Source organism: Myotis davidii, unplaced genomic scaffold (assembly GCF_000327345.1).
Source record: "Myotis davidii unplaced genomic scaffold, ASM32734v1 scaffold290, whole genome shotgun sequence".
NCBI lineage: Eukaryota > Metazoa > Chordata > Mammalia > Chiroptera > Vespertilionidae > Myotis > Myotis davidii.
Window position 1 is genome coordinate 5,900,488 of NW_006285049.1, and position 14,028 is coordinate 5,914,515.

A 14,028-nucleotide genomic window follows, 5' to 3' on the forward strand; every position below is an offset into this window, starting at 1 on the left:
GGGCGCGCCTCTAAACATCTAGTTAAGCTACCATTTTGGTTATTACTGTCACAGAGCTGCCAGCCTTCCCTTAATTGTTCACCACCAAAACCTGCTTTTATCTTTCACAAAATGTTTAGGCTTGAGCTATCCCACACTCTGTTCCAAATAAACCCAGACCCCTTGAGGTGAATTCTGGGGTTATGGCCTGCCTGGACAGAACTTATATAAAGGTCTGCTTTTCTGAGAGAGATATTGCTACTCTGTGAGTAGGGTACTAAGTGGAGGCAGTAACCCTTAGTCTTGGATTCCCTTTCTCAGTGTAGAATCTCTACCCTGTGGACAAACAGGGGTAAAGGCAATCCCTGACTCTACAGTTGGGAATTTGGTAGAATAAGAGAGTCTCAGACTTCAGTGCTTACCTGAATAGAGTTTCTACCACGCAGTACTATGGAGGGTGAGACGTGCTGATAGCCTCCCCTTCATGGGGCTAAAATGTATCAGAGACTGGGAGCTGGGGGGAAAGAGAGCTCCATTTTCTTGGTTGCATAAGCCCAGAGTAAAGCTTCCATCATATTGGGCGAGGGTTGGGGGTGGGGAGTGAAGTGTGTCATGACTCACATGACACAGACTCTCACTCTCCTGAGATTTAATAGATTTTCCTAAATAAATATTTCTCCATTTGCTTAGGACAACTTTCAGAGACTGTAAATGGTTGTTTTCTCATGAATTTCCCCAGTTATGGTATTTTATTGGGGAGGGGGTCAGCCCAGCTCCTCATGCTCTCCCTCCAGAAATGCTTCTCCTCACTTTTTTTTATGACTGAAGTCACAGAAAATTTTAGTATTGTATTTACCACAAAATGGACCAGAAATCAGATTGTCTATATGAAATGAGGGAAATAATCAAAAGGACTCATTAAGTTACGATAAACTTTAGTTCTTTTTTTAAACCAACATGCAAAGCATGTTGATATAATTAATAGCGCAAAGTTTAAAGAGTTAATAAGGCTTTCATTTTCTTGGCAAAATATGGTGATTAGATACTCTGAAATCTCTGAACATAAAACATTTTAAACTGTTGGGTAAAATACAAAAATCAACTTTTAAAATATATCAATAACCTACCAAGAATGTAATGGAAATAGAGCGATCCATTTTTCTCTTCTAAAGAATGATCCTACTTAATAAGGTTTACTTTTTTTCAATAACCAGAAGTACAGACACTGGAAGTCTGTAGCCAGTACAGCAGCTCCATTGGTGTCCCTGGGTCCTTTTATCTTTGTCACATCATCCTTATTTTAACTCTCACCTTCATACTGATACCTCATGGGTTCAAGATCACTGTTCTGTCTCTAACCTCATGTCTGCACTCCAGGATAGTTCAAAGACAAGGAAGCAGTACAAGGGGGATTATATGACAAATGAAAACATTTTCAGGAACATCCAATAGATTCTGATTTTATCTCCTTCGCCAGAACTATATCACGTAGCCACCTCTAGTTACCTAGGGAGGCAGGGAAATATACTTTTAGAAGTCGTACATGTCGCCACTGGAAAAAAATCAGGCTTCTATTAGTAAGAAAAGCATGGCAAATGAGTATTGGATAGAAAACTAGTAGTGTCTGCAATAACAAGGCTATGGAAACCTGAGAATACTCATACAACATTGCTAGGAGTATAATTTGGCACAATGACTTTGAAGAATAATTAAGCTGCAGCTACAAAAGCTGAAGAAAAAATGAATAAACTAAGGCCACTGATAGCACCATGGACAGATTTCAAAAACAATTTTTAAACAAAAAAGCAATAAGTTATAGTATGATAACTTTTGTATAAACATTTATATACTATGTGAAAACTACCTTCAACAAGAAAAGACTTTAAAATGTGTCACTGGAGATTCTGAAACATTATCCCCGATACCATTATTTTAAAATTTATTTCAGAAATTAGATTATATAAAAATTAAAGCAGATTCCATTTTTGAAAAACCAAACACTGTTTCAGGGGCACGTCTTTCTTAGTCATAAGGAGGTAGGATGTTTAGTGGTAAGAACGTGGGTTTGGGAGGCAACAGACGAAGTTTTAACTAACTGTTCTGAAACCTCGGAACTCTGCATCCTTCATATAATCATGTCAACTCTCTACCTGTTTCCCCTTCTGTAAAAACACAGCAAGAATTCCTACTTTCCAGGATTGTTGTGAAGATTGGAGACAACGGTGTGTCTAACCCAGGTCTAGTCCTTATTAGGTGAATAGTAAATTGTTGCTTTGGTATATAAATTTGTTTCTCAATTTTTGTACCCTGAATTATTTCATACACAAACTGTGGTGTCACTGGAAACCGCTGTCAGGATCCCTGAAATAGCCTGGGCGAGACTTTTACATTCCCATCACTGTTAAGCACTAAAGGATCCTTTTCAATGACACACCCAGGACAAAATGAAACAGGAAGTGGAAATGGAGCAGTTTGATGAATACGTTTAAATCTAAGGAGCCATGATTTTTAAGGCAATTTAACATTTAAAAAATATATCCTTTTTAATAGAGACAATACTACGTGTGTTCTAATGTTTAGTGTAGCTCTTTATATTATCTACATAGTTTATATTCTTGAAATTATAAGATTTTTTGTAAATCTAAGACTCTTACCAAATTACAGGAAAAAGTATCCTTTATATATATTATAAGCAATGCAATTATGGCTCATAGCTTTTTAGAAGATGTTAAAGAAAAAAGTTATGGTGGTGAGAGATCAATTGTTTATTTAAAAAGTTAAAAAAGATGCCAGTATAAACACACACACTGGACAAGGGCCACTTGGACCAAGAGCTAATGCTGGGATCTTATGTGCTGTATGATAAAATATCATATTTCAATATGAATTCCTTATTCCTTCCTTAATGTAAGAGCAACATATTCCTCTATGGTTACTTTGGGGTTATATAATTTATAGTGATTTAATAAATGCTATCTGATAATATGATCATTAAAGTTTACTTAATCTTTCCTAGCTCTAAAAGAAAAACAACAAAAAATCCAGTGTAGAAACACATTGCTGAATACTTTTCATTAACATGAAAAAAAAAATGGATGAGTACTTTTCAGTCTTAAAGGAGAGACAGGGAGATTCCTTTGAGGGCTGAGAAATTTGAGTGGCAGGACTGAATCCACGATGGTCTAGAGATGGCCAACTACTGCACAAAGACATGATTCTTTCTGGTGCAAAACAGCTGCTTCTTCTTTCACTTGTGAGAGAGTGTCAAAATATCATATCACTTACTCCTTTAGGAAGATTAGGCAAATTTAATATGTTATTATTATCAGCCAATGACTATGTACTTTAAATGCATTTGCCAATGAACTTCTCTTGAACTTGGGAGAAGGCATCTGATGATTGATGATGGCAAAAGAAAGGTCCAGCGTCCCAGAGTGCTGTCAGAGTGTGGACATTTTAAAGGAAGGAAAGGTGAAGGAAGAAAGGCAGGACAAGAGAGCTGGCAACAGAACTGGCTTACTTTCTAGTCATGCCTGAGCTTTCAATGGAGGAAGAGGACAGATAGGAGAAAGAATGCTAAAGGCTCCAAGAAGACAGGGGCCTGTCAGGCTGTGTGCTATTTTGGGTCTGTGCAGTAAGGTCTCAAACTCAAATATTGGGGAAAAGAGAAAAAATAATATTTTTGGGAGGGATATAATAATGCATATGCCCTCTGTATCAGTCATGATTCTCCAGAGAAGCATAATCAATAGAATACATCCTATAGGCTATTACACATATATTTTTATACATATTAGCATAATTAGGTTAATTACATGTAATTGGCTCATGTGACTACGGAGGCTGAGAAGTCCCACAGGCTTTCATCTGGAGACCCAAGAAAGCAAGTGATGTAAATTCCAGTCCAAGACTGCGGCCCGACAAACAGAAATGACAATGGCCTAAGTCTGAATCTAAGGACAGAAGACTAAAGTGTGAGCTCAGGCAGTCAGGTGGAAAGTAAATTCACCCTTCTTCCACTTTTCTGGTCTATTGAGGCCCCCGGTGGATTGGATGAGGCCCACCCACATTGGGAAGGGCAAACTGCTTTATTCAGCACATCAGTTCAAATGATAATTTCTTCTGGAAATGCCTTAAAAGACATACTTGGAAGCAATGTTAAATCTGAGCACCTCAGGTCCCAATCAATTCGACACAAAAATGAACCATCATATTCTCCACTTGCTAATTAGTCTTGCGTGGAGTGTGGGCCTCCTACTGAGGCTCTGAAACTTGGTACTCTATCTCTCAGCAGGGAAATACTGAGCATGTCCAAATGTAAAAAAAAATAGAGAAAAGAATGACTAGGAAAGTTAGAAAATCTTAGGGGTAGGCAAGTGCCAATTCTTTGGCTAACATATGGGAAAAATTACTAAAGAGAAAGCAATTTTTTAAATGCCAGGTTTAAAATGAAATTGTTATCTTTCTTTACATGTCCTTATTCAAACATTTAGCTGAAGAATCACTCAAACTTGGAAATCCATTGAGCCCCATGTGAGGAAATTAGAGTTGCTTTTATCTTTTTTAGCAAAAGCAGAACATAGACATTATAAAGAACCCAAGGTGTGAATATAATTGCCCCACATAGGTACAGTTACCCCAAATCCAAATCTTGTCTGGCTATCGTTACTTTCTTGTCTTGATGGGATATGGTTTATTTATTCTCCCTTCCATTTCTGTTCAGAAGGGACATTGGGTGTCCACTCTACATAGTAAGCTGTACATCATAAGCTCTCACTTTATTATTATTTTATTATTCTAAGTAACAAACTGTACATTGTAAGCCCTGACTTCACAGTCCCAGGCAGAGAGGGAGTTCTGACAACCTGAATGCCACTATTCAGAGAGCCGCCCTGGAAGGAAAATATACCAAGGGCATGTGTAACCACAGAGGAAGCAGAAGCCTTCCAAGAACTACAGGAGGAAAGACAAGGTTCCCTCCCTCAACTCAATTTAAAGCAGTTCTGGTCAAGAGGTATATTCAAATGATTTGGGAGTGACATTTTAAAAGAAGGAAAGATGAAGGGGAAAAGGAAGTACAAGAGAAGTTGTTTTTTTTCAGCAATCCAAAATCAGAAGGTCCTGATTAATTAAAGCAACATGAAACATGTTAGTTAAATGTTTTGGTCAAACATTTTCTAAAACTATTTAGTAATCTAAACTCAAATGTCACCAAATAAAGAAAAAAAATACTGTGTGTGTGTGTGTGTGTGTGTGTGTGTGTGTGTATGTAAACTTTACATTAATCTAAACAGAGATTCTTTCCTGTGTGTGTATCTAGCGCTGGAAGTGCTATAATATATTTAGAGGTGTGAAGCCAGTAGACTAAGGTTCAAACCCTGCCTCCCAAGGTAACATGGGCAAGTTATTTCACACCTCTGACACCCGCTTTTCTATATGTAAGGTGAGGATAATAGAATCTACTTGATGAGGTTTTGTATGTATTAAATAATTCACAGGCCAAACTGTAGCACAGGGCTTAGCACCTAGATGCCACTCATCGCATGTGGGTTTTTTTCATTTTTGTAAATAAATTTGTGTTGCCTTAAATATTTTGCACTCTGTAAGACATGAAACAATGGCTGAAGTTGTGTTTTATATTATTTTATAGACTCAAAATTTTCAACCAATTTTACATGATTAACTAAAATCTGTGATTTTTCTAAAAGTAAAAATGGCTAATTTTTTTTACAACAACAACAAATAAAAAGAGCTAGAGGTAGAGAAATATGTAGTAAGCATTTACTCAGTAGTAGGTCTGAATTATGTTTGGGAGCTAGAAAGATGATTAAGAAATGGTTAGTCTCCCCTAATCTGATAAAAGATCTTTGGATTAGAGATTTTACGGGACTTGATGACATCTGTGATCCTCCACTATCAGGCCCCTACCTGTTTCTCTAGTTTTACAAATCCCTCGGTGCTCTTACCTCACCTTAACTCCAGAACACCAAACGCTTATTCTCTGCTATTTTTTTATAGATTCCTTTGATCAAGCTGTCTTCTTCCCATCTCTGAGCTTGGCATCTAATAGAAAACTCAAAATTATTAGTGGGATAAATGAATGAATTACCGATCTCATGTTAGAAAACAACTTAATAGTTTCTGCTATATACTGATTGTATTCCCCCAAAATTCATATGTAGAAATTTAATCCCATTGTGAGGATATTTGGGATTAGGGGCTCTAGGAGGTAATTAGGTCATGAGGACATATCATTAGTAAATGGAATTAACACCCTTATAAAAGAGGCTTCAGAGAGATTTCTCATCCCTTCTGCCATATGAACCAGAAAGTAGGTCCTTGCCAGACACTACATCTGCTGGCACCTTGATCTTGGACTTTCCAGCCTCCAGAATTGTGAGCAATAAATTTTTTGTTATTTATTAGCTACTTGATCTGTGACATTTTGTTATAGCAATTCACACCAAGACAGTAGTGTTAGGGACAAACACAAGGTCCCTGAACTTTAGGTTATGATCAGCACTCATCAGATCACCCAAAACTGCAATTCCTTGGACAGTTCGGGACACGGCTAATGTATTATACTGTTTTTCAAGTGGAAAGATTTAAGAACAAAATGTATAATTCTATCATGAGTCAAGATTATGGCTTGAAATAAAGTCCACCTCTGTCATTACTTCATCTGGGTTTTTGTGACTCTATTGCACACCTCCTTCCAGAAAAAAAAGATTCTAGTACAACTTCTTTGGCATCATTATTCAGTAGCAGGAAACTGTGATATGATACCTTTTAGCAGACAGACCTAACCACACCAGGTTTATGTTGAGTCTGGATGAGTTCAACAGAAAACCAAATTTCCTCACACTTTCTCCGGGACCTTGCAGGTTACCTCAAGTTAGAAGATGCATATTTTCAAAGATTTGATGGGACTTTTTACAAATTCATATGATTTTATTGATTATATGATGGAAAAAAATCTGGAATTGGTCTTATATTGTCATTGTCATTACGGAGGTTGAGAGTTTTTGTTTGATCTCCATTCAAGCTTTGTGGAAGCTTGGCAATTGCACACTGGAGCAATTCAAATTTATGCAACGTTCGACAGTGAGTTAATTACCAGAACTATGCAAAATTGAATTTTGAGAAAACAATAGTGGCATTTTTGAATACTTGTATGTTATGAATGTAGTTACCCGTAAGCATATGCAAGCTATCTGTCAACTAGCTGGCTCATTTTGAAGACATGTCCACTTAAGAGAAAATATTATATTTCAAAGATCCTTATGAAGCATAGAGAAAAGACTACAAGTACTTTGCCCTTTACCCTTGAAATGTATGCAGGACCCCTAACTAGAGTTGAACTCATAATAACTGAACTCCCAGGCACCATACTTGTTAAAATAGATACAGACACTAATCCAAACAGGCAGGGTGGTCTCTTCTCAAATATTCACATTCCACACTCTGTCACAGACATACTCAAATCATAGCAAGGCTTACCACGGAAACAGAGGAGACAACCATCTCTGCAGTGTGATTCCAAACATGTTCAGCTTGCCCACAAAAGGCAAGTCCTTTTACCAGCTGAAATTTCCCAATTTGAGATTTATTTTTAAACTTAACATCTTAAATACTGCTAAAAGGGAAATTCTCTGACATACTAGTATATGCATGAATAATGACAGAGGGAGATATAGCTTTAAAATTATATTTTCCTTTGTTTAAATAAATGTATCAGATGTACTGATTATGATAAAAGGGAGAGAGATTGGTTATGGTAAAAGAGAGAGAGATTGGTTATGGTAAGAGGGAGAGAGATGAGAGCATGAGTCTCTAAATACCAAAAGGAGAAGATAGAACTTTTATAAGTTAGAGAATGAGCAAAAGGAAAGAATAAGAACATCAAAGGCAAACTTCTAACTTTGATATTTGCCCAGTATGGGGCATGAGCTCTACGGTTTATAAGGAAAAATATATCAAAAGCAGGAGTGGGGGTGGAAGGGGCGGTGTTTTTCTCATTCTTCACCCTGTCTTCTTCAATGAGTCATATTTTCCATCTGAAAGTTTACTTATTTGTTTCCAAATTCTCAATATGGTATGAAGAATGAGCCAGAAATCATTTGGTTGCAAGAAACATACACCTGCTTAAACTGTGCAAATTACCAAATTTACTGAAAAGATATGAGAGAATCTCAAGGAAACAATGTGCTTGCAGTAAGCATACCTGGTTTCAGTTGATCCCAAAGCAGTCAGGCAACCTCTTTGCCTTTTTGTCTTTGTAGCCATTTCACATCTCTGGTTTCTCTCTGCATGTCTGCGTTGTTTCTTCTGTTTTTAACTTATTTTTACTTTTTATCTTTATTGTTGAGAGTATTACATAGGTCATCCTTTTCCCCCATTAAGCTCTTCCAGCCTGCTCCCGCCTTCCCCGACACCCACAAGGTCCTCACCACCCCATTGTCTGTGTCCAGGGGTTATAGGGTGAGTGGGAAGAGATCAACCAATGAACTTGTCTGCTTTGTTTTTAACCTGTTTTCTTAGAAAGGCTCTTTCATTTTGGCTTTTTCATAAATGCAGGTTCTTTAAGTCTTGGTACAAGCTTAAAGTCCACCTCTAGGTAATTGTCCAGTTCAATATCCACAACAACTGACTCCCAAGTCCTGAGAGGGAGATATAGAGAGAATAGAGATAGGAATAGGCATAGAGATAGAGGTAGAGGTAGAGATAGTCATAGAAAGATAGATAGATATATTAGATAGATAGATAGATAGATAGATAGATAGATAGATAGATGATAGATAGATAGATAGATAGATAGATAGATAGATAGATAGATAGAGTTTCCACAACTGGCCAATAAGAAAAGAGTTCCCTGGTGGATATCTGCATAAGTTTTGCAACAGATATTTAATATGAGATAAATTATATTAGAGCAATGTCTGAAAATAGACATCAATTAGGCATTTCTAACAAGTTAACATTGCAGAGATGGATAAATAAAAAGGAATTAATAACACTGTGAATCAACTTCATCCAGTTTTCTTCATCCCTTTGGCAGGCGACTTGAGTTTTGAACCCTCTGAAGAAAATTGCATGACCCTAGTAGCAGTAACAGAGTGAGTGATGTGATCGCAAAGATAAGTCCCAAAATGTGCAGGCCAAATAGTTGCCAAAATAGAAGTTTTATACTTACACCCATTTTAGGTATAAAAATTTGTTTCTTTGACATATATCAGTGGAATGCTTAAGTGGTGCTTTGCTAATATGTGAAGAACAAAAAAAAATCAGTTCTAAAGATCAGGCTCTTCCAAATAATTTTAGAAAATAAACATTTTGGAATATCCAAGACAGAGATTGAATAGGAGATAGGAGAAATGTTCAGAAGCATGTGGGCTTACAAAGACAATCTTTTTTATGTATTGTGGGAATTTTCCCAGAGCCTTTCCAGTACTGAAAGAAAGTTTTCATTCTATGATGTCTTCTATTAGAAAGTCCCAAGCTCCTTGGACCAAAAAATCGGGCTCTAATACTATATTAGTTCAACGTTCATGTTAATGAGGACTTTTGTCCAATCTTGTGATTCTTATTCATTTTTATCTTGTATGACAAAAATGTTTTAGGGCCCAATTCCTGAACGTACAAACTTCAAAAACTATTTCTAAATTGTGAGCTGTTCATTTGTCTTATAGAAACTCTAAGAGACTTCACAGATGAACAACTGTTGCCCAACCCTGTGCTCATGGCTAGTAAACATTCTGCTCTCATGTGTTCAGCTATGTGCCTAGCAAGAGTCACAATTTTTTATGCCAGTTGCACTTGTTTTTGATATAATTACATAATTAAAATTAAATATTATGTGAAATAAATTTGAGTGGGAAAAAAGTGTTCTTTATATAGTGATTAAATTGGATGCTTTGGAAAGGCTAAGTCTGAGTTGTTAAAAATTTCAGTGTAATTAGAAGTTATTCACACCTGTAATTCATTCAACATTTAATGAATATTTATTGAGTACTTTCCCTTTAATACATATACATATATATATATGTGTGTGTGTGTGTGTATGTGTATGTGTGTGTGTGTATATATATATAAACCTTAATATATATATCTTATTGATTTCAGAGAGGAAGGGCAGAGAGAGAGATAGAAATATCAATGATGAGAGAGAATCACTGACTGGCTGCCTCCTATACACCCCCTATTGGGGATCGAGCCCAAACCTGGGTATGTGCTCTGACCGGGAACCAAACCGTGACCTCCTGGTTCATAGGCCAATGCTCAACCACCTGAGCCACACCAGCCAGTACTTTCTATGTGCCGGCCTTTGTTCCAGACTTTGAATATACAAAAATGAATAAAGCAATGTTTTTCCTCTCAATTTGCTTATTGGACATTCTGTAGGTGTAGGTCCCCAATATAAAGGACACAAAATATAATCTTAAGACATAGTGAGGACTTCTAGGAGAAGGTTACAGCTGAGCAGAGACCTGAAGGATGAGGAGAGTTATCCAGAGTTTAGAAAGCAGATGTAGAAGGGGTTTTCAGCTACAGGGGGAAAAAAAAACACACATGCAGATACCCAGGGGAGGGTGAAACTAGCATATTCTGGGAATTGAAATAAAAGGAGACAAAGATAACTTATGTAAATTAGAAATAATTAAAAGATTCATGACTCATATATTCTGTACAGATTATATCTTGAGAGAAATAGAGAGTTATTGAAGAGTTTTCAGAGAAGCAAGTTAATTAGAATGATAATTCTGAGAGATCACAACAACTACACTGACTATGAAAAGAATGAACTGGACTTAAGAGCAGATAGAAGTCAGTTGTAAACAGTTCAGTGGAGAACTAATAGTTACCTACACTAGGATAACATGAGTTTCCAAACTGACTACAAAAAAGACATAAAACCTTAATAGACATATAACCAGAAATAACTGATAAAATTATCAAAGAAATGTGTGCTACCAAAGATCACAAAGTCAAGTGGTTTCATAGGAATGTTATTTGAAAAATCCCTATGCTGGTGAAGCTATTTCCAAATATTCAAAAAAATAGAAAGAAAAATTCCAGTTGATTTTATAAAATTATCATAACATTGGTCATGATACATCTGACAATTACACCAAATGAACCCAAACAAATAATACCCCCCAAAACTGTTAAAAACCTATTTATTAATATATTTACAAAATATCTAAGCTATACGCCAATTCAATTAAATTAAATTTAAAAATTATGGTCCAGCCCTGGCCGGTTTGGCTCAGTGGATAGAGCATCGGCCTGCGGATTCAAGGGTCCCAGGTTCGATTCCAGTCAAGGGCATGTACCTTGGTTGTGGGCACATTCCCAGTAGGAGGTGTGCAGGAGGCAGCTGGTCGATGTTTCTCCCTCATCGATGTTTCTAACTCTCTATCCTTCTCCCTTCCTCTCTGTAAAAAATCAATAAAATACATTAAAAAAATTATGGTCCAGTAAAATTAATTTTTAGAATGAATGAATAGTTCACATTATTTATTACACTCATAAGTCTATACGGTCTATTAATAACATTCTAATATTGTTATTATTTCTAAAAACTCTTCTCAGTAAACTAAGCATAAAAGTTTATTTTCTTAACTTAAGAAAGGTTTCAAGTTATCTAAAATTATATAGAGTTAACATTAAGCACTTAGTATATTTTCTACATGTCTTCCATTGTACAAAGTAATCTCAATCTGCAAGCTCATTTAATATTCTACACTAATTAACAACCCACACCTCTTACTTAACTCTACCTTGACACCTGACCTGATTTTTCTATAATTCTGGCTCCATTTATGTTTTAATTAAATGTAACTTTTTCAGAGAAGAATTATTTGAACCTCCAATGTAAATTATAGCTTGCATATTTTTCTCTCATAGCATTATCCTTTAAAAAAAAAAGTCATGGCCCTTATCACAAGTTATAATTATGAGACCATATCTTTATAACCTCTTAAAGTTTTTATCTCACCATGAAATTTTAAATATGACATCAAAAACAGTGTCAAATTATTTCACTACAATATAACCAGTACCTAACACAATAACTACACATGAGAGGTGCTCAATAAAAACTTACAAATCGGATAGATGAATCCCCCCAAAAAATAGTCATCAGAGGCATCCCCATTAAAGTCAGAAACAAGAAAAAAAATATTTCTGTAACCATTATTATTCACCATTATTCAGAAGTTGTAGTCACTGAATGAAGAGGAAAAAGATGATATGTTTTAGAAAGGAGGGATTCTTTGTAGAGGTATTTTTTATCTGAACAACTTTAATAACAAATTTCAACATGGAGGCATGGAAACTAATTCATAAAATTGAAATAGTTTTATTTTATACTGGTAACAAATAGTCAGAAAAAATCTTGTTTTAAAAATCCCCCAATACAAATAAAAAAACAAAACACCCAAGAAAAAAAAATAGATGGAAATACGGAAATATGTACCTGGTAAGAAACAGAAGGAGGAGAGGTGGCAGATTACAGTCCATGTGAGGTTTTTGATATTAATCTTGCCCTTGAGCACTACCAGAATCTCTTATGCTTTGTTGGTCAAGATTCTCACACATTCTCCAGGGTCATTTCAACCCTGACCCACAACTTTTAACTCTCCCCTTTTCTCTCAGAAGATGAGCTTGACTGCTGCTTCACAGAGAAAATTAAGACACCCATTTTAAAATTCCTATTATCTACAAATAAATGGAGTTGTTTCTAACTCTTATCACAATGAAGTCAATGTTTTTCCTCCTGCCTAAAAGTGATCAGTCTAACCATGCAATAGCCTTGAACCTCACTGTATTGATTTTATTCTTCCTTCATTCCCCATCTTCCTCCAGCTATCATCCTTTTTTTACTCTTCGTCACAAGAAACTTTTTGAAAAAGTGGTCTGTGCATACTATCTTTATTTCCTTGCCTTTTGTACACTTATTATCTCATTGTTTCCTTGTTTCTTCATTAAGAGGCCACAAATCTACTTTCTTCAAGGCCATTGAAAACTTCGTTGAGACTGAATTTTTATTTCAAATATTTTTTTAGCGCTTATTTCACTTGGCTCCTCAGTAGACTTGATACCATTATCCGTTCCCTTCTACTTTAAACTCAATTTGACCTAACTGATCCCAAGCTCTCCTGGCTTTCCTCCTGTCTCTCTGCATCTTTATTGGGTCTTCTTTCTCTCCTCATGTTTAAATGTAGTTGTTCTTCATCTAACCTCATACAGCAGAGCCCTAATTTTTAGTCTCTTCTCATCATTCACATTCTCTCCAGGTGAGCTTACCAATTCTAATTATTTCAGTTACTCACATAACATCATCTACTCACATATCTACATAAATTTATTGAGCTCTGATACTAAATATCCAACTTTCTCCTGGAATTCCTGGCATTTCCTTTTTTATTCCTCTACATATACCTGAATTTAACAAAAGTAAATGCTATGGATTGTATTCTCCATGCATTCTGTTTCTTATATTCTTCTTTATCTGAGAATGGTTCCTCCATCCACTTTGTCATTTCAATTTACTCACTGACTTTGATTCTTCCATCTTTTTTACCCACCACATCCAATCAATCATCACGTTCTATTAACTCTACTTACATACCTTCCAAATGTGATTTCTCTATGTCGCTGGTAGTATTCTTTCATAGATTTCTATAATTATCTCATAGATAGTCAACAAGACTCGCTTTTCCACTCACTGTCCATCTTATTCCAGAATGCAAAACACCCAGCTAAGAGATAACATGTACCAGCTACTTTGGTGCTAAGATTGGCCACACATTCTGGCTAGAGACATATGAGTAGAACTGTTCAATGGAAATGCTTGATTGGTCTTCTGCCAGGAGCCAGTCCATCCTTGCTGTTTCAAGGGACCTGGCATATATGGCATACTGTTCTTAATATATTTGCTCACCTTCTTGGCACTACGTGTTTTAACCAAGGTCACCTCTCCAGGAAAGGTTGTTTCCCCAGGTAGAGATTTTCCCCTGAAGTTAGGGAGGGAATAAAACCCCTTCA